Genomic DNA, 23,190 nt, shown 5'->3' on the forward strand with positions numbered 1-23,190 from the left:
GTGTGTTTTTAATGAGCTGACGGAGGGAGCCTTCCCGTATGCCTTATAAAGGCAACAAGGATCGCATCCAATCCCACTTGTGACACAAGCTTCAGATGGAGGCTGTTGAGGTGCAAAAGGAAAGTGAGTGACAACAATGAACAAAAGGAGCATTAAATAGTCAGAGGAACAAGGCTAAAAGAAAGTGAGGCATTTTATTACCAACATTTTTACAGATAAATGCCCTTTTGTCTCATGCAGTGTTAAAAAATTTGCATTTTTCTCAAGGTGAATTAAATTCATACACCCCAAAATTCATACCCACAAATCTGTGTATTATTTTCCAATAATATTAACTTCTCGTCTTGAATAAATGGATTTTGTTGTTTTTCTTTATGCTTAAACCTAAATATATTATTTTATCTTATATCTGGCCAACTCTCATCTTCACTGTTGAGTAACTCTCTTACCAGAATGAGAAGGACAGATGCCAGTAATTTACAGATTGTATAACTTATTGATGACAGTATAGTTTTGTAGCACAGAGCTAGTGTCCTGGATGTAGGTCGGATTATGCTGCGCATCACTCGTTTCTTCTTTAACACTTTTTGATATGCAAGCTTTTGCGTGATATTTCCTCTGTTGTGATATAGACATGCATCAGCCCACATCCAGCCTTTGGCTCAGAATAGACTTAAAATGACTGTAGTTGAAAGGATAACAACAGCTTTCACAGATACACATTTCAGAATGATATGAACACCATATTTTTTATTTTAGCAGCCAATAAAAGTGGATTAGGAAGATGTGGTATATATAAAAGTGGGCTAGATAACCCGAGGGTTTAGCTCATGGCACAGGTGAGTGCTTTTAGACACATGTCTCTCTATGGGAAGGAGGGGTCACGTACTGCTCAGTGATCATGTGACCTGATTGATGTCAAATTTGTTGAATGCCAAAAGGAGAATGGCCACGAGTTCCGACACACCTCACTGGCACTTCAAAGAGAGAGAGAGAGAGTGCGTGAGGCAAGCAGACATAGTCTATGGATGCGTGACAGCGTGTTGACCACAGGGCTGCTGAAAGATATTTTAAGAACGAGAGAGAAACAAAAGGAGAGAATATGAGGGCACGGTTGGGGTGTCGTGTAACAGGATAAAAGTCATGGGAATGTATCATAATGTATGCATCGCATTCATTTTTGGGAAGTTTCATTCTAGCAGGGCCATCACCGGACAATCTGGAGTGTTATGGGGGAAGGGACCCACAAAGGTCCTTAATTGGGCCCTGAGAATTATTATTGTTATTATTATTATTATTAATTAACCTTTACTTTGAAATATCAATTATCAAAACTGACTCTGAAAAGAATACAAACGCATCGCATATTTACAACCCAGGTTTATTGGAAAAAAAGTGTCTCCCCCTACAAATCCCCAAAACAAACCTATACATGCAATTCAGTGCAGGTTCCAGCTGAAATTTCACATGGTTCTTGTACAATCCTATTTATGACCTCAAAACACTTTTACCGCAGTGCATGATTAGCAAACTAATACATTTTGATGTTTGCATCACATAATTAGCTCAATATGTCTGGCTTTTCTGACGCTTTCTCAGTAGTTCAGCTGGTACAGCACTCATGATGATGATGCATGATGATGCGGTGCGCTCAGGTCAGGTCTCGTGAAACACAAGTCATGAGAAAAGAGCTCAAAGAACCAATTCATTTTTTATCTCACCTTTGCTTGTTGGTTAGGTTTAGGGTAGGGTTTAGTGTAGGTGGTACGTTATTTTCAAGCACAATAGAGCATTAAACTTTTAGTGACACTCACCAGATATTTCATTTCTAATCTGCCACGATATGCACAACAACCAATATAATAAAAAGTTGCCAGATTCACGTTCATCTATTTCAGATAAAACTGACAGTGTTTTTAGTGCCACTCACTAGACATTTCACTTTGCATCACACAAAAAAGTGTAAAAAGCTATGGAAAATGATTGTGCAGAAATGTTGCCACAAGCACATTTTTCCATTGAATTGCATATTCATGTTTAGCTGGTAAGGTTTATGTTTGGGACAAGTTTCACCCCCTCCCCATCACAGCGCCACAGACTGCCACGAAGCAATGAGGAGAGGATGGCAGTGAACCGCAACGAAACGGAAGCAAACACACAAACACAACCGCACACACACACACACACACACACACACAAATACACTTCAGGCCTTCATCCTCTCAATGGGGGTCTGCCGCTATAGTGAGGGAGGAAACTGATGCTTCCTGCCACTAACTGCCTATAATCTGCTTCTCATTTACTTTCTTTACTGTTCTTCTTCCTTCAGCTCATCCTCCTCTTCTCCTGCTGAGATTTAGTCTAGCTAACTCTCTTCATCACCAGCACTTTTTCTTGTGTTCTCACATTGGCTATAAAATTACTTAAAGGGATAGGTCACCCTGAAATGAAAATTCTGTCATCATTTACTCACCCTTATGTCATTCTAAAACTTATGTGGAACCTAAAAAATATATTTAAAAAAGTAATTTTTTGTGTGCACACAGTGAAAGCCACTGGGGTCCAGTGTTGTTTTGGACCCCTTTAAGTTAAATTGTTCAGACAAACCATTCCAAAGACATCTTCCTTTGTGTTACACAAAGTCATACAGGTTTGGATAACTAAAGTCCTACTGTTTTAGATGACTAAATGATGATAAAGTTTTCATTAACCCTTTAAGATTATGGTCTCACACTGTCTCCTTTAAGGAAAATCGGGGCTTTAGCCAAGTTATTGGCTTTTTCACATGTGTACAATAAGTGGCAGGGGAAAGGAACACAGCATCGGGAGGCCTAGATAATAATCTTGTTCTGTATGGACGGATTCAGTGGAGGGAGTCTGGCTGTGTGTGTGAAAACCCTAATTCATGAGCCAGAATCAAAACAAAAAGTGCTTTGGCTTGTCCTCTCGATCTTCCTCTCGGCCTCTCACTCTCTCTTTCTCCTCGCGCTCAGTCTCTCACACAGAGACTCTCTTTCCCACTCTGTTCTTGGCTGTGGTGGGAATAAATGTTGATAGATCACAGTCTGTCCTGGAAGCCTGGCACGGGAGCTCGTAAAAAAAGGCGTTCTGCAGATGTGTGCGCAGCGCAGAAGGCTCGTCCGGCGCTTCATAGTGGTGTTTTACTGCCCTGCCTGCATGAGCGGAATAGTGGCAACCATAATGAACATCATAAATCTGATTCATACACCAGGGGGCAAAATGGCTGCCCCTCATAGTCAAAGAGAACATGAAAAAAAAAAAAAGTCTGCCAGCTCAGCAACCGGCAAGCTATTTGGAGGATCAGTTTGTGTGTCTGAGTGTGTTTGTGTGTGTGATGGGGGTTAGTATTTCCCCAGATGTTTTAAGTAGACTGGTGTAGGCAGCAGGGTGTTACCATTCACACGGCCGTGTAAGCAAACACCAGCCAAACAGTCTGAGAGGAACATTCTCAGTCGCCTTAACACGTCTATTTCTGATAGGGTCTAGTGTAGATTTTCAAGGCACACTCTATAATATCAACAAGAGATAGTAAATTCTGCTTGAAGTGGTACACAAATGTATATGTACCATGAATAATACGTAATGAAACCAGAGGAGCACCTTTGCCATCATTTTAGTGTAAGAACAAAACACCAAAGTATGACCAGTTGTGCTTAACACAAGCATGGTCTGCCAAGATGGTCTCCAAAAATAATTAATGATCAATTAGTAAAACTGCAATGGAATTGCTTTAATAATTAGCCCATTCTTTCTGAACTGTTATTTTCTTGCTCACATTGCATTACCTTTGCATGTCTAAAGTTTTCAAGACTCCATTTTGATCTTTACTAGGTGAAAAATGGAACGATGGACATTATCCATTGTGATACATTCAGGATGTATTAATTCAATATTTGTCACCTTCCTAAAAGTCATTTTTTCAGGTTTCTCAGAAAACACAAAAAACTGAACCAATAATTGAGGTTGAGTAGATTTTCGTTCTTCTTGATGCAGCTGCCATCTTGAAAAGCTTGTAAAATTGCCTAAGTCTCATTGTCTTTTGACTTAGGCAAAATAAAACGGCCTAAGTCACACTCTTGACATAGGCCATTATACTACAGGGTAGTGTTGTCAAAAATATCGATATTTCGATAAATATCGATACTGAAATATCTGAACGGTACCAATACTAATTTCCTGAAGTATCGATACTAGCCGAGCTGTCACTTTCACTTCTCTCCAAAGGCGCGTTGATAAACACCACACGCGCACTAGTCTCATTCGCTCTGGTTAAATAGCAAAAGTGAAGTGAATGGGGCCGATCACACTTGACGCGTTTTTTGCAGTGAGAGGCGTCTATTTTCAATTGGTTTCCAGCGAGCGTTCTGCGCGCTGTTTATGTGCCTGCTGCGCCTCGCGGGCCTTCCGTTTTAATGATGAAAGCTAGTTGCTTGAACGCCCGGAGAGTGCGATGATGGAGGATAAACTTGTGGTGCTCTCGCGGGTTACCAGGAGCTTAATGACTTCACGAACCGTAACTACCACAATGTTAACAGAAAGTAAAAAAAGTTAATAAAAGGCTGATTTGACGTTTACTTGACTGACAGGACAGCTGTTTCAGTGGTTGCCGAGCAACATAACAAACGCAGCACACTGCTCGTTCTGTGTGATGAGTGCTGTGTGCCTCGCGTTTTCGAACCTGAAAAACGCGTTAGTGTGATCGGGGCCTAATATAGCTAAGCACCTGAAAGACCGACACCGGGATCTATATAATTTCGAGAGGTTGGTAACTCTTCTCATTTGAACATTTCTGAAACATTAACCAAGATGACCTAGTATTGTTGTTGATATGAGTGTGTGTTGTCTCGTTTTTTCACCGTAATTCTTAAAGTTAATATAATCTGACTGAGAAATCTTAGACAAGTAACGTTAAATATTTTAACTGTGGTCAAATGTAAATTAACTTGTGCTTATTTAACTTTATTCAAAAATTTGTATTTAATTCTGCAATTTGCCTTCATATCTTTTCATCAATTTGATTACACAGATACTAATTAAACTAAACTGAGCTATTGATTGACATCTTTGAATTCAATAATGAAATGCCTTTAACTGAAAATTTAATGTTTTATCTTATTATTATACATTACTGACACTATATCCTCCAATTTGATACTGTTAAGTGCTTTGACACAATCTGTATTGTTAAAAGCACTAATAGTATTGTTTTTGCGTATAATGCACACACGTTTGTGTTTAAATCTGTTCATCAAATAACGTTAATGTATTAACCAGCATTAATGCTTTTGAACAAGTGCACTACTTCAGGACATTTTTGTTCATGTAAAATATCCCTCATTGTCATGTTCTAGACTTGTTATATTTAGCTTTAAATAATAAAAAAAAACTTAATATTGTGGCAGTTTTTTTCTCCGTGGTATCGAAAATGGTATCGAATATCGATATTTTTCAAGGTATCGTATCGAAGTTAGAAATTCTAGTATCGTGACAACACTACTACAGGGGTAGAATTGCATGATCTGTTCAACTGAGGAAGTGGCGAGCATCATGAGGAGATGACTTATGCAAAAAAATCATTTTTGTCAAAAAATTACTAAGGCAATTATTTTAGGAAGGTGACGACAGTTTTTCTGAATTGCTAAAACACATTTCTTGAAACCACCACTCACTTTCAGCCACAAAACCTTAAACACAAAACCAAATTTTCAAACCACATTCAGAGAACCTCTGACTCTTCTGGCAGAATCAAACAATTGCCTCAAAACCATTTTATCTGTGCTCAAAATCAGATAATGCTTTCAGATCATGCACACATGAGTCAATATAAACACTCCAGATCATCCATTAAACACTGAATAAAAAAATGGAGAACACAGAATCTAAAGCATGCAGTTACAGAAAAAAAGTATATTGTGACAAAGTAAAACATTTTTTGCAATTACATAAAAAAGTATAGTAGTTACAACTTACCGTAGTAAGGTGAATAAATTGTATACTGCACTGCACTGCACTGCAAGTATAGTATTGTACTGAATATTGTATAGTATTGAATGTCCGTATATTCAGCACTTGCATACTTTAAAAATAATGACCCAACTGCAAAAGCCAAAAAGGTTACAGTAAAAAACTCTAAATGAAAAGCATGTTACAGTAAATTACACTCAGAAGAGTTTTGCAACTGCAAAATCAAGGTCAGTGAGAGAGATTCTGTTTCAGCATCATGTCTTCATGTTGGGTTCAGACTGAGGACTTTGTCCACATCTCTGCAGCCAAAGGGAAAAACCCTAAAGCCAGATCCAGCCTTGACAACATTCTCCACATCTTGCTCTTTCTCGTCCTCATCCTCGTCCTCCTTATACACCTCTTTTACACATAGGTCTTCCTTCTCTCTCCCTCTTATATTGTTTCCATCCATTGTTGGTATCAACATTGTATCAGTGCAACATTTTGAGTCAGTTTTGGCACTCTGAACGGACTTGTATTATGTACAGTTGGTTTGGTCACATCATTAGAAACAAGTGTGAACTATTTTGAGTTGTTGTGTGTAAACGATGACAACAGTGTTGTAGTTGTGTTTAACTTTTGCCTGCCTGTGTTTAGGGTTTTGAAACAGTGCAAAATGTGTTTTAGTGAGTGAGAATGTGTTAAGAGTTTTGCAAAAAAAAGTTAATGAGATTTGTGTTTTACTACCTGAACTTGTTGAATGTTTTGCAGAAAGAGTGATGAATTCGACAATTTGGTTTAGGCTATTGAGAATTTGGTTCACAGAATGGGGTTTAGTGTTTTAGCAATTCAGAAAAACGGTAACATAACATAATAAAGCATTTAAAGGGTTAGTTCACCCAAAAATGAAAATTCTGTCAGTAATGACTCACCCTCATGTTGTTCCAACCCCGTAAGACCTTTGTTCATCGGAACACAGATTAAGATTTTTTTGATTAAATCTGAGAGCTATCTCACTCCTCCATAGGCTTCTAAGGGACTGAAACTTGCTGGCCCAGAAAAGTTATTAAAGAGATCGTTAATATAGTCCAAGTGACTACAGTGGCTCAATCTTAAGTTTATAAAGCGACGAGAATACTTTTTGTGCGCAAAAAAATAAATAAAAATAACGACTTTATTCCACTATTCATTTCCTTCTCTCTGGGCCTCGAGTTAGTTCACGCAGTGTTTTAACGCAGCGCGTCTGTGTTGCACGTCATCACGTAGGCTATTGGCCGACGCTGGTCATGTGTGTGATGCGTGTGGCGTACAACACAGACGCGATCTCTTTAATAACTTTTCTGGGCCAGCAAGTTTCAGTCCCTTAGAAGCCTATGGAGGAGTGAGAAAGCTCTCAGATTTAATAAAAAATATCTTAATTTGTGTTCCGAAGATGAACGAAGGTCTTACGGGGTTGGAACAACATGAGGGTGAGTAATTACTGACAGAATTTTCATTTTTGGGTGAACTAACCCTTTAAAGAACTTAGACTGGTATTTAAGCACAGCTTAAAAATATACACTGCTGTTCAAAAGTTAGAGGTCAGTAAGATGTTTTAAATGCATTTTTTTAAAGACGTTACAGGGAAAAAAATATTTATGCATTAAATCAATCATAAGTGACAGTAAAGACTTACTATGTTACAAAAAATCTATTTCAAATAATCATGAAATAATTCATGAATGTAGTCCTATATTTATGCAATCTTTAGATTAATAAGCATTTATAGCATTGTTTAGTTCTCTCATTTCATGAACGTAAAGCATGTTTGTGTTTCAACCAAATGAAAGGGAGCAGGTGCAATTCTGAATGCTAAATGTACAGTTTTTAATTCATTCACTTTTAATTCATTGCTGTCCAATTTCTAATTTAAGTACTTTTATAATTGTAGTAACTCTAAGTGCTATACATTCCTTTGTCACAAGGAAGAATAATCTGACGCTGCATTTAAATAACTGAGGATCAAGTGAAGTCCATCTGTGTCTGCCAGTCTATCTCTCTATTGCCAAGCCTTTGACAGCCAGTGACCTTGAATGATCCCGTTTCAGTACAGTACAGCCAGGCACTATTATGGCTTCTCCTTTTAGAGCTGTTTATTCTTTTCTCATTAAAAGGATGCATTATCTGAAGAGACAGAGTGTTTTGAATATTTTGAAAATACAGGCTCTGTTTATTAATATAATGTCAGCTTAAGGACATAAGAGGGTTTGTGTGATTAGAAAAGAAACGTGAAAAGACACAACACAAAACACAGCCTTGTGATATATGTTTGATAGCAACGGCTGCCAGAAAAGGTATTAAAAAAAGGCAAGAAGATAGAATCTCTTCTTACAAACCATCACTGGCTTTGTGCTCCCCATCAACACTCTCTTATTACAGGGAAATTACTGCTGCTCTTTAATTCTACAGGGCGTTTTGATGGTGCAGGACCTCCCGCCAGCATGGTGAGCCTGACTCAGCTTTCCCAGTATACCTCCCCAAATACACACACACACACTCCTGACCTCCTCTAGGGAACACCTGTTCTTACTGAGAGACTTGTACAGCTCAGCACTCCTACATCGTCCCAAACTACACTATCATTAAAACCTTATAATCAAGAAACACTATTAACAAAAGACAGGATGCTTGAAATTAGCTCCTCGACTAAAAGCCAGACGCAAAGATTTCCATGAACAGGTTCTTTGAAGAGAAGCACACATTTGTTCACACTGTATTAAAGACCACCAAGAAAGAAGGATTCGCTTTTTCTTTGTCAGTGTTTTTTTTCTGTTATACTGTAGGTAATTTACAAGCACTATAAGTTTGGGTTCTTTTGTCGATTTTATTTTAAACTCTTGGCTGCAATATCCTTAATTTCTCACTCCTTCCTATACTTAAATAGCTGCTTAAACAGTTAGTTCTGGACCTACAATTTGACTGGACCGGTAATGTAACTTATTCCCATTGTCTCTGTTTGTTTTGTGGGTAAACATGGCCTTTCTCCAGGTTAAATCGTTACGCCAGTACGTGGCGACAAGTAGCTTGTCTTTATGACTGAGTCATTGAATCATTCGCTCATTGAAAAAATACTGATTCATTCAAAAATACTGATTCATTCAGGAACAAAACATCACTACTAGGCTTTGCTAGGTGTCGGAGATGATTCTGCAGTGGATTTGGAACTGTTTTTGTTGGACAGGCAAAACTAGACAAAGTAACTTTCAAAGTAATTTACTACAGTTTTTCTTAATTGCTAACACACTATAACTGATTCAGTTGGCCGAATTTCCTTAATCATTCATTCAATTCTTAAAACAAAGACACGTTTCTCAAAACGTTCAACACTGTGTCCACTTTTGAACTTGCTTTACCAGTTATATATGTAAGTTTCAAAATGAGCTGAGGCACGGTCTACATGAGGCGTGGTCAGCCTGAAATGGAACAAAATGTAGGATGGATCTCGATTTTGTCCATTGGTTATTGATTGAATTGTTTGTCGTTTGCAATTGTTGTGAGTGACAGGTTCTTACTCATACTTTTTAGTATATTTTTTGGAGGTATAAAGAGGGGGGCGTGACCAAAACAGTTGGTCACCACTGGTGAGATAACCACTGGTTTAGAATGTGCTTTTGTTTTGTAGTCTTTTAGTTTGTAGTTTTATTCATGTTTCCTGTTCCCCTGTTAGTTTAATTACCCGTGCGTATAGTGTTTCCTGTGTTCATTGTTAGGTTTGTCCTAACGCTTACATGTGCTCAGTTTTGGTTTCCTTGTTTCTCTGTTCCCATGTTCTTTGTAATCTACTTTGGTAAGGAATCTGCATTTGGATCCAGCTCTCTTGTGTTTTTTAGTTCCGGGCGTGACCGTACATTTACATCCGTACATGAACATGCTCTGAAACAGCATGTACAATATGGAAATTCAGAGGCTCGATTTTGCCTTAATGGCAATTAAATATTAACTATGGTTTGAGTTATAGACCTAATTAAGATAGCATCCTGGGTAGACCCTCCAGCTCTTGTCCCCTGAGAGGATTCATAAAGCTGCTCAGAAGCTGACAGAGATGTCAAAAACTGATCGAAAGACCCTCATTTTTATACAAAGACTGATTTCTGGTGTTTATGGATTATATTAATCAAACCATAAGGTCCTGTGCCATAAAGCCCAATGTGAATAATAGCATCTAGAGAGATTATTTCTACTCTCCCTCATGTAACTGCATCATCTTTTTCTGCTTTTCTTTAATTCCTATCTTCTGATTGGTTCTGACAGCTCAATATGACCAGACCCTTGTTATAACAGACTAATCCAAATGGGAGTGTGTGGGCTTCTTGGTGCTCTTGGTATTTACCACAGGATGTCGACTGTTTTTCCTCAAGCTAATCTGAAACACTGGATGCGGTGCAGTGGCACATGACACACAGGTAGACTCTATACCCCACCGCCAGCCAGCTCATTGCAGAAAGGGAGGGTGATCGCTGCATTGTTGCCTAGCAACAGAGAGAGATGTGCCCCTGTTGCTTATAGTGTTGCTAAGAAACTGGGAAAAAATTTTGCAGTCATTTACAGTGTTTGCAGAGTGGCAAAGAGTAACATGGTAGGTTACATGCAGAGCTGCTTGTTGCCACAAGCTGTTTGAGTGTTTTTACAGCGTTGAACGAATGCAAGGGTTCAACAGAGGATACAAGCTCAAACCTTGAAGCTGTAGGTGAAGACTGGGATGAATCTGAATCAGGACTTACAGTGTGGGCGAACTGTGAAGAGGATGCGTCTCTTGTCATTAGTAACAGAATCTCTGTCTAGCACATATACTCCCATGTACTCACACGCACATACCCACCGCTCTCATTAAGAAGACGGGAGACTTGCCTTGGCAGCGGAGTCTAGTTTCTGCCGCTTCCCACGTACATGCTGCTGGCTGCAGGCACAAAGAGAGCCTGTGACACAAGGAAGTGTCCTAAAGAGAGGCTAAAGAGAGAGAGAGAGTGAGAGGGATGCAGAGGGAGGAAGAGAAGCAAATAGATGAGCATTGTGAACGCAGCTTAATTAAAGACAATAATGTTGTTTTTGTAGCACATTCTCAAAAACAAATGGCTGACTCAGAGAGGTGGATATGGCCTAGTTTCCCACTCGAGAGAAACTCTCAGCTTTTAAGAGAGTTCAGATGAGATTGGCTTTAGATGAAAAGCATTTTCTTGAAAGACTTAAGTGTGTTTGCATCTGTATATATTGACTTGCATTATATGGACAAAAAAACAATGAAACATGCTGGGGTTGGACATTGAAACTGAAACACTGGCCAGTATAGTGTTGGATGTTTCACGCCTATTGGCGTCCTGGTGGCCAATCATCTCTGATTTTACATTCCATCAGTAAGAGCAGAGTGTGAAGGTTGGATTAGCAGAGCAATAGCACAGGCTGGGCTGCTAATGCCAAACCTTTGGTTGCTCATGCCAATTCCCAAATGTCAGTTTCATTGGTGTCAACAGTGCAAACATTGGGCTATGGACAATGTGAAACATGCATTGTTCTCTGATGAGTCCACCTTCACTGTCTTTCCCACTGTCTTTGATGACCGAATTTTCATTATTGGGTGAATTATCCCTTTCATTTTAACCAGTGTTAGAAGTCAGTGCATATGTATGGAAACATTGTATCAGACTCTGTTTACATTTAAAATAATTGAAACGGGTCAGATCATAAGGAGAGTTCCTTGATCGTTGGAGATAAAAGAGTTCAGTGCACTGTAAAATATACTGTAGAGCTGAAAACTTCCAGTCCAAAAACAGCATAAAATAAAATGAAGCTGCACAAGCACAGTTCTCATGCAAATCACTCACATGGTCAAGACATTTCCACATCAACCATAGACATAATCACACCCAGTTCTAGGTTTTGGTTGGATTATACAAAAGGTAGAATTATACATTTCAGGTAGTCCTTCTCTCTCGGCAAGGACTTGCACAAATTCATGCTCTTATTCAGTCAAATGTTTGTACTCAGGGACTCTTTGTATTTGCTGATCTGGCAACATGGGAAGTAAAGATACATTTTCAACATTTCCATCCATTTCTACCAGTTTGATCCATTCAGGCCCATTTGTGAATGTTTGTGAACATAAAAGACGACCAAAATTGCATTGATAGGGTAATCAGACAGACACAGTGCTAAGGAGGCACTGCATGCTTTCTCGTGACTGTTTTAACCTATATTTTGTTATGCTCCCTTCACATGTACACTTTTAGACCTTTATAAAGGCCTGTTAACACCAGTACAAATGTCCATGACATGTACAATTGTGAAAATTCAGCACAATAGACATTTTATTTGAATGAATAGCTGTTAATGGGTTTGTTCAGACTGGCACAAACATTTCCATGTGGCTTCCACTGATTTAGAGAAAAAGAAAAAAAACTGGCTAACCAATAAGATTAGCTTTTTTGGTCACATGCCCGGAACAGCATTGGTCTAAACAAACAAATTGCATGCTAAAATCAGACCGAATTTTCGTTCCAAACATTCATGTTGTGAACACGCCTTGAGAATACATTGAGTTCTAAGGAAGCAAAATAGACGCTGCCTCCATCTGGAAGAATTTCACCTCCTGTTTTGTAATCTTTGTGTTGTTTAGTTTGTTGTATTTTCAATTATTTTCTCATCCAACGGTTGAGGAGGTGCTGTTTCTCCCTAGTCCTCGGAGCACAGTAAATGTGTATTCCACTTTTTACATTTAATTTTTCTTCATTTTTTAGTCCCAGTGGAATTTGTGTCTATGCCTTTTGTGTAATTTTGCCTTCCAGGATCAAACTGCCTAGAACAACCTAATATACAAGTGTCTATATGAGTCCAGTCCACTGATAAAGACAGATGAGTGTGATATGTGTTGTGTTCAGAATGTATGTGTTTTCATCTGTGTGTGTGTGTGGAGCATGAGTGTTGTAGGGTGATCAGTCGGTGAGCCCAGGCCGGACTGAGCATAATCCCTGCTATTAAGAATCAGCATTCAGGCGTGATCTACCTCTACAGGCTCTACTGCTGGCTCAGCTGGTGCTATCATCACACATTTCATTAACCCTACACTGCCATTCTCTTTCTCTCTCTTGTCTTTATGTCTCCTTCTCTGCTGTGCCATCCACGAACTGAATATGTCAATCAGGGAGCTTTTGATCCACCTCTGCTTTGTCTGCACTGCACCCTTTGTGTTCTCCTCACTTACATGTAGATGTCAATCCAGAGCAATAAGTGTGTCATATGTTTCTACGCCCTACCCCAGCACCCCAGACAGTCAAAGAATGTCTTGAAGGGTCGTGCTATTGTCTTGAAAAGCTATAAACTGTTGAAGTCATGAAGTCCATTTGCAGTGTGCACCGTGGGATTGAGAGATGACAGGGTCTGATGGACAGAGAGAATGAATATAGATCTGAATGATGAGAGTATTAGAGCATGAATGGAGACAAAATGAATAGACATTGACAGGTTTATTGATGGATTGTGTAGTGGCCGTACTGTAATTCCATGTTCTGCTCTCTCAATCTCTAACCTTCCTCATCTTTTATTATTATGGTCTCTTTCCTGTCCACTTTCTCTTGTTCCCAGTGGAAGGAGCACATTTATAGTGCTTCTCTCTTTGTCTTTGGGAAACTCCTCTCTCTTTTTTAATATGTCTGATGTTATTTTTTACTTTTTCCTGGTGTTTCTCTCTGATTTTACCTGTATCTCTCCATCTCTCACTGTATATCACTTCTATATCTGTTGTTCCTTTGGGTGTGTTGGCATGGCAATCACCTCTGCAAAATCCTGATTTGGGCTTTGTTGTTTTTATATGTCTTTGTGTGTTTGCATATCTTTGTTTTACTTCCTTTTGCTGCATGTGTTCATGTCTAGAAATAGACGTCTCTAACGCACAGACATCACTGGGATACTTGAAGCTTCAAGTATTATGTATGTATGTATGTTTGGTGCATCTGTATGTATAGATGCACCAAACAGTTTTACTGGTAGTTTTTAGGGGTGTGAACCGACACTGGTCTCACGGTTCGGTTCGATTATGATTATTATGTCATCGATCCGGTTCAATTCGATATCACGATGCATCACGATGCACCGCATCCTCAATTTTAAATTTTACTTCAAAAGTGATGTGTGCGCGCATGTGCTCGCCTGTTCGGGAAGTTGCAGTGACAGAAACAGTGACATTCCAGTTTAAGTTTCATGGGATTAAAGCTTGTTTATGACACTAAGAAAAGGAAAATCTGTCAAATAAATTTAGTTTTAAAGAAATGTTCATTTAAAAGCAGCGCTCATTAATCAGTGTATTATGTTACCATTAAAGATGCGCGCATCAACCGTCGCCGAGTCCGCTGTTGAAAGTGACGATCATCCATTTATAATCACGCGTAACAACACAGAATAATTGTAATTTGACCATCGGGTGCGGCTACTTAAATCAGAGAAAGTTATTGGGGCGGGTGGATGATTTGTTTTTGGCTGCGGATTCGGGTTACGGAGCTCATCCACTTACTCTAAAGCAGTCAGACTCTGCCGGGCGATAACAGCTCGGGGTGAAAACGGCTAACGTGGTTTATGAAGTTAGTGGTATTACCTCCTGCATATTCTATTTGTGCGTGACATGAGCGTACACAGCGCGTGTCTTCTGCAGGTCGTGCTTACCACGTTGTTCATAAAAGCCGAAATGTGCCCAGATGTTGGCTTTTAAAGTAGTTGGAGCATTTTTTATTTTCTCTCACTCACGTCTCACCTCCCTCTGCCATTGTATGCTACCGCAACAAAGCACGTACGCGACAAATGACGTAAGAAAAGCGTCAGTACATTATAACCGGTTATGGTCTATTACTGAACCGATACCGAATCGTCCTCGTCTGCATCGCGATGCATCGTAGAAACGATTAATTTTGACACCCCTAGTAGTTTTATGAGATGGGTAGGTTTTGGGGTTAGGGTTAGGAAATAGAATATACAGTTTGTACAGTATAAAAATCATTGTCTATGGAATGTCTCCATAAACAAGGAAACTCCATCATATATGAAAGCATACCGATTAGGCCTAGAGAGAGTGGGAGAGGTTGGAGTTTGGCAGCTCTTTTCACTCTGAATCTCTCAGTCTCCCCTGGAGGTGCATGGAGTGCACTAGGGTGCAGATTTTGTGTCCCTAAAGTTTTCCTGTGAATGGCCTTCTTGGCCATTGGTCTGTTTGTCTGGTTTGTTACCATTGTCTTGTCATGTTTGAAACGCTGGACACGGAAAAGGTCAGCAAGGGCTGTGGGTTTTCAGTCCTGGTGAAATGATTACAGAGCTCTGCAGTGCCGGACACTTTTTCCCACAGCCTGTAGAAAAAGGAGGGCTGGAGCTCAGCCAGATGGGATTGCTGTTAGCAAAACCATTCTCAGGGAGCCCCTCCACCCAGCGAAAGAGGGAAATCTGGACCCATGACAGAGGGGAAAGTGTTTAAAACTCATGCTGCAGTGATGCTAAATTTACACAAAATGGCAGCATTTGGCAACATGTTGGAGCCTCACCATTTTCCCAGACCAAACTTATGATGAATGTCTTGTTTTTGTCTTTCTCTGCTTATTCATCAACTGCCCCCTCTTCTTTCCCATAAAATATCTCATGCATAATCTTCAGTTTCTTATTGCATTCATTGTCACCTATACCATTTTTTTCTTTTGATAATGGAGCAGGCTGGAGACTTAAATTGACCCCTTGTTATTAGATCCTCAACTCTTGTCCTTGTAACACTGATTCAAAGATTCCTACAGTTCTTGCTTTGCAGACGTCAAGGATTTCCCAAAAATGTAAGGAGTTGTGAAGATCCCATTAACCCTGTGGAGTGTTTGGAATGCCTGGAATACCCAGAATTCTGTTCTGCTTCTTGTAATGAACTCGCTGACAGGAACCTTTTTGTTTACTTGAATAGTTCAGGGTACATGTTTTTTTAACAATTGCTTTAATACCCTTACAGAATTTGATATTATTCTTCTGAACAATCAAACAAATTCCCAGAATCTTCTTATCTGTTTGTATAAGGCAACATACATTTTATTTATTTATTTTTGTGGATCTGAGGGCACAAAAAGTTTAAGAACATAAATACTTCCCTTCTATTCTATTCAATTCTAATCTACACAGGTTTTACAGCTGTATGTGAAACATATATTTTTTGGTATGCCCCATTTTTAATCTCACAAGACAATGATTTTTATCAGGACAAACTCTTTTATTGAGTTATGTAAAAAATTGTTTACTATATTCTATAGGTTGAATTTTATTAAATGATTGTATTTATTGAATGATGAATCTGTTTCTGCTATGATATAGCTTGTGACACTGATATGGCTATAATCTTAAATACAACAACTACAGCTGTATGTGTGTGTGAGAGAGAATATGAGACGGTGTATTGATGGGTGTATTTATAGTTAGGCTATTGTGGGAGTTTTCTGAATTTCTGAATTTTTCATGAAGACACTGACAAACTGACTAGATCATGCGTCAGTATGTTGATTGTGTGTGTGTTTAAAATGCCACAGGGTTAGTGCTTAGATCACCATAGTCAGTTACAGTGGGATTATAGCAGAGCTAATACAGTAGTTAGTGGTTATTATAGCACTATTGCATGTGTGTGTGTGTGTATGCATGTGCGTGTGCATGTATGTCTGTGGTCGAAAATGTAATCCTCTTTGTCACTGTGACACACAGACCGAGTTTTTATGAGACCTGGCATGCCTCTACTTTTATACGCCTGTGTGTATGGGGCAAAGCTCAGCAGATGGTGCGTAATAATCATTGCAGCCATCAGGTTTAGAGGTAGACGGCACATGTGTGACATGTGAAAGAGGCATGCATATCCATGTGCGTTAACACACAGTTACATACAATTCTGCACTGATCATAGATCCGTAGACAGTTGCAGTGTTGTGTAGCATTATATTGATTTATATAATGCCTTTTGTAGATTATTTGATTGTTCTGTACAGTAACTAAAACTTCTCTCGTCTGACCCAGTTAACAAAAAAAAATATTCTTTAAACGTTTTTCTAACGTTCCCATTAAGTTATGAAAATTTTATTTCTGAAGATGAGAACATTACTCTTTAATGTTTTGAACATTCTGAAACAAGAAGTAACGTTTAAAAAACTTCTTTAAATGTTTCAGAAAGAGAAAAAAAAAATCCATGAACGATATATAAATATGGTTTTTGTGCTTACATTTTGAGAACATTATTAAAGACCAGATAACTTTGAGCAAACATTCTATGAACATTACTGGAATAATGTTTATTCATAACTGAGACTGAGAGAACATTGCCATAATGTTAGCTCAAGTTTTGAGAAGGTTCCCTGTTAGCTGATTGCTCATCACTGCATTGTTTATTAGATTTTGGTGTTTTGCTATTGTTTATTGTGTGGTTTTATGTACTGTTTTTTGCTGGCCATCTTGACCAGGTCTCACTGGTAGAGGAGATACTGTATCTCAATGGGACCTTCCTTTGTTTAATCAATAAATCAATCAATCAGTAAATCAATAAATAAATAGGGCTTCATGACTGTTTCATGGCACACAGAATATGTTTAAAAGTGAATAATAATAATAATAATTACCCATATGAGATGTAACTTATTTGCATTATCTTCAAAAATATTTGAATGCTTCATGTGTTAACCCCCCTGCCTGCCCTTTATCAGTCTGTTCATCATGAGTATCTAGTTAAAGGAAGAGTAAAACAGTTTTTGGCTTGTTTTTCTTCCTTCTCAGAGCTGCTCTCCATATGTGTAGTCTAGAGGCTTCTGCCCAGGGAGTTCTAATATATTTGGTAAAAGCTATCCATTAGTGTCCCATTCATCTCAATGGCAGTTGCTTGGCTGGTGTCTTCAGCCCCAAAAGTATGTGAATTGGAAGCTGCTTTTGGAAACACTTTTTTGAGCCTGTCGGCTGAGCCGTAAATGCCATGTGACTTATTATTCTGGAATTTATGTCATTTTCCAACATGACTTAATGGTGTAGTTTCAGCATCAACCAGCCAGGACTGACTGCTAGAGATGACCATCCAAACCTTGACCCCTGGTTTGGCCTCTCTTGCCCTGGAGACTGTCTGTGGGCCTTACTTTTTCCATCCCGTCAGCACTTGTCCTGTTCTGATAGATGCAGAAACACACTTCCTCTTCTCTCATTCCCATGCATACAGCATACACAGTCTTTCCTGATCTCATCTCAACACCATTCCTCAGTCATTATCTGTGCATCAGGAAACTTGCCATGAAACATCAGTGGGTCACATCCTTTTAACTAGTCATTTTCTGTCCCTAGAGATTGGGTGAGATTTCCACCCAAAAAAAAATTATCTCCAGAATGCTTTATAATAGCCTACTTATAATCATGCACAGTTGTATCAGGAACTTTGTAATTTCAGGAATGCAATCTAGACAACAAAAAGAAAAACTATAGCACATCCCAGAGTGCATTCGTGGCTGTTGATGTTTCAGGTGGTTTAACCCTCTGAGGTCTGAGGGGTTTTTGGGGTCCTTGAGATGTTCTGACATGCCCTGACATTTGTGCTTTTTTCAGTTGCTTATAAACATATTAATGGCAAAGGTATAATTACACTCTATTTAGCACAAACAGGGCTACCATAATATGTGAGCAACATGCATGTACATGTTTGTATTTTTGAGAGAATAATGTTTATGCATGGTTATTGAAAAAACAAAAAACTAAAGTTTCTGAAATAAGGCCACAAAACACATACTAAATACGTGTCAATAAGACTTTTGACTAATTGATGTCTTTGCCTAGAGTTTTTTCTTCAAAATGATGTGAAAATCATCCTGCCCTTATCATTCACATAACACAATACATTGATTTAAATCTTGTAAAACACTTTTTGTTTGTAAAGGCAATATGCGCAAGGGGCGTCAACCATTCAACAGCATCATGCATATGTAGTGGTTCACACCTTAGGAGACAATGGGGCCCGCATACTTAATGAGCCATTCATTCAGGTGTGTCACCTATAGCCACAAGAAAGAATGCAAGAGCAATATATATACAGTATATATATATATATATATATATATATATATATATATATATATATATTCTACCAAATTGGTTCACAGTTGGAAGCATGTCAATTTTTATTTTTTTTCACAAATTTTGCTTGCAAATTGTATAATATCCAAGGAAAACATGTCTATTAATTGTGCAGTTAATTCTCATACTGTATTTTCAGTTTTGGAATATGTATCCTCTCCCCAAATTTGTCAATAATACAACACAATAAAAATTATTTAAAGAAAATGCTTATATTTACCTTTTAAAATTTGTTTACATCTACCTTGTAAATATATATTTTTTTATTAAAAAGGTTACAATTACAACAACAATTGAAGTGTAATCTTTCTTTGTAAAAACTAAAGTATACATTTTATCATACATATTTCAAACTTCGAATATAGCCTACATTGACAAAACATACTATATTTAACATATTAGCAAAAATTGGCAAACAAAAGCTTATTTGAGGTGGCAGATATTTTACAGTAAAAATGTGTAATCTATCCAAAACTAATCAACGAAATGTTGTCTTTCATATGTCTGTAACATAGGTCTTTCGTTTTTATTATAAGGAATATAAATGTTAATTTGCAGTTTAATACGTTGCTTATACAAATACATTTTATTTCAACATATTTCAATCGATTTTACTCAGTATAGCAAAATAGTTTGCTAAAAGCAGATCATTTATTCACACACAGAAACGAAATTCAAATTTAAACCGTCTTTTTGCGAGTTGTGGTAAACAGCGCATCTGCGTTTATTCATTCATTCACACAGAAATGCGATTTACTTGAGAATGAAAAAAAAAACTTACTACATTATTCCATCCGTTGCTCCTCGAAATACCAGCACTTCTGAGGTAAGTTTTCCATTATTATTATTCCTCACAGCGCTGCGAGACAGTGTAGACAACTACACTTATCTGAATAAACTTGATGTGTTTTCTCGAGCTGATATGTGGGCGTTCACAGTTTGTATGGGATTGTCTCAGTCATTTGCGTTTGAATAGCGCGCGCTCTCCGTGGGCGGGGCCGATTATAACGTAATGAGATGAGATGAGCTCAACTGGAATCGCTCTCTTTTAATACAGATTTCACAAGATGAGAATATTTGTTTTTATATAAATTACTTCATTTAAAAGAAGAGAATTCAAGCTTCATGCCTGTGTGTCTGTATGCCTGTTTGACTGAGTATTCGCTCAGTTATTGTTCATTTTCGGACGCGTTTCAGAATGGACTTCACTGGCAGAGAGAAGGCAGAACTCGCTTCGTGTTTATTTTTCTTTATTTGGCAAAAAGCACAACACTTTGTTTTTATTGTGAGTATACACAAAAATAATACACATTTAACAGAATCGATTGATGTATGAAACTCCTATGGAAAATCAAAGTCAACAGAGTATTTATGAGTTTCTTTTACATTGATAAAAAAAAAGCGAGCTGGTATCGCCGGCGATACCGTAGACCTCAGGGGGTTAACCCTTGAGTACATTATTATAACTGTGAGCTCACTTTACAGTCTGCAGGAGTGCAAGCATATGCAAAGAAGTTTAATTTTTACTGATTGCCAAAGTTTAGGTTTGGTGAACTGTGACCTGTGAAAACATTTAGCAAAGATAAATGTTTGACCAACAGACAGTGGTTCTGAATGTCAATTTTTGGCTCAGTACAGCAAAACCTACCTTTGTAATTTCCATTGTTGTGGGAAAGAGAGATATGATACATTGAACATACTGCTATTTCACTTTTTTTTATTCATTAATATCAGAACTGAAGCCCTAGAATTGGGGTTTCTTATATCCATAGCATATTCATATTCATAGCAGAGTCTAACGTAATTTTACATAATAATAAACAGTCAGAGATATTATTTCCAGGGGCGTGTCTAGCCTTTCATCGTTACTGGGGCAAAGGCCCCCCATCAATATGTGCCCATATTTTGATAACTCAAGCAGCACATACAATAAAGAATAAATGACATATTATTAGGGGAAATTATACTCAAATATTTATTCAGTAATAATCATCATCTGGAAAGTATTTATCAGAAATATTTTACTGGGGCACACCGGTATTTCACCGGCCTCGTGCCCTAGTAAAAAGGTTCATGTTCAAAGGGAAACTCTGATCTTCCTCTCAAGAAGTTCAGCATTTCACACTGTCCATATTGATGAAACATTATTCTTCCATATCTCCAAAGACTGTGGGAAGGGGTGAAGAAAATAGAAAGTTTGGACTGTGCACTATGGCAACAGCTCAAATGAGTGAGCGTTTGTATTGTTTAGTGCTGGTGAGATCATGTCTTCTGAGTGCTGTTTTTACCGCCTACTGTACATGGATCCGTCAACCATGAGGTCATTTTGTTTCCTGAAATACTTTGGCAAATATCCGAAAGAGCCGGGACGAAAAAAAAAAAAAGAGTGAGCAAGTTGGGGTGGATTGATCCAAGAGCAGATTAAAAAAAGTTAAACTGTGGAAGGGTTAAGACAAAGCCAAGAAAATGGCAGGGGTGAGGTCGTGCTATGAAATTTTTGTTTGCCTAAAACTTGTAGTCTATTTTTTCCCCTATACCTTTTTATTTTTAATGAAAAGGACATCTGATGTCGGCAGTGGCGTTGGAGTATTTTTAGCCATAGCAGCGTCCTTTGCCAAGAACTTCCCTTTAGAGTAAATATTTCTTGCCCTCTGTCTGCTTCATTCTCCCTTCAGCCTCAGGAGGGCTGGGTAAGCGCTTGCTAATCAAACCCAGATCCTGCCATTGGCCCACAGCCCAGCTGATTCCAATCATCCTCCATTACGCCACCATAGTTAACAGCTGCGCTGATTGGCCCGCTGGATTTTGTCTTGCACCTCGGGGCCAATTGTCTGTTTCGGTTCATGTTAAAGCAGGTGATCAGAAGCTTTGAAGTCCTAGCCATAAACTAAGGCAACATTCCCGATTATCTGCATTACAGCATAGCCCATATTGTTGCTAGACCAGCTAATGAAAAAGGTTCACCCAGCATTCACCTTAAAACCAATCCAATAATGCCTTTAAATTCTCGCTGACTTTGTTCATGGATGCTTTGTTCTTTTGCATTGAGTTTCCATCTGGAAAGTATCAAACCCACAGCCTTATGGTTTAGAGTTGGAAATTCTTTCTGACGCTGAAGAGTGTTGATAAGACATGAGTGGAAGGTTAATGTGTTAATGTGAGTTCTCCATGGAGTGTTAAAACAAACAATGTGCACATCAACATTACTGATATGATCTCACACACTCAACTGAGCAATTGATGGGTCTTGTTTGGTTTTGTTCATCTGTCAGGTCAATGAATATCCAGGTCGGGTTTTTGAAAGCGGTCATTTAGGGTGTTTTGGGGGGCCTGGGATGGCGATTTGGATTGAGCTGCTGCGATATAAAGGGATTCCGTGACAGACGCTGAATGAGGCTTCTTCATGTGTAATAAGAGGCCTGGTCAGGGAGATCAGAAGGTTGCGAGAGGAGCACACTGACCTAGTGTTGTGTGGTAATGAATGACCAGAGGGCCTGGCTGATCTGGATCTACGCTTCTAACTTTGGTGACGGAAAGTTTCATGTCTCGATTAGATGGCACATGATTGGTGCTTTAATGTCTCTGAGGGATGGTTGGCCTCAATCAGAGGGACATTGAGGCCTGTAGACCTACTTTCTTTTCCTCATAATTATACTTTTTTTTTAACTGCTGATGTGTGTTAATGGACAGTATGGCTTGATAGAAGATTGGAGACACTTGGCTCCTCTCAGATATGAACTGACCTTGCTATTTAGACACCGATTTCCTCCTGGGCCTGAAAGAATATGGATTGTTGATATTTTTGGAATCTCACTTACATTTGGTATTCTCAACAGAGTATATCCATGCAAACGGCAGTAAGATGATTGAGCACTGTGCATTAAATGCACATACGTTATGTATATAGAAAAGAGCTTTGTGGATATTTGCGTTCAGGGACCTGTTAACCCAGCTGTGCAAAAGATACTTAGCTTAGCTGTAGCATAAATGGGAACTAAAAAAAATCATACACTTCTAAACGTTTTAGCATTGTACCATTAAACTGTTACACCAGTTACAATTAACATTAACAATTACGTTTTTAAGGTTATGTTTCAA

At 38.5% G+C, this 23,190-nt stretch overlaps 1 protein-coding gene across 2 annotated transcripts in view; it reads left to right on the top strand.

Moving 5' to 3' along the window:
• The window catches only part of mtss1lb (MTSS I-BAR domain containing 2b), a 72,630-nt gene that overhangs the window by 18,461 nt on the left and 30,979 nt on the right, over positions 1–23,190 (top strand). The window lies entirely within an intron of this gene.

The sequence above is a fragment of the Leuciscus leuciscus genome (assembly GCF_965113295.1).
Source record: "Leuciscus leuciscus genome assembly, chromosome: 2".
NCBI lineage: Eukaryota > Metazoa > Chordata > Actinopteri > Cypriniformes > Leuciscidae > Leuciscus > Leuciscus leuciscus.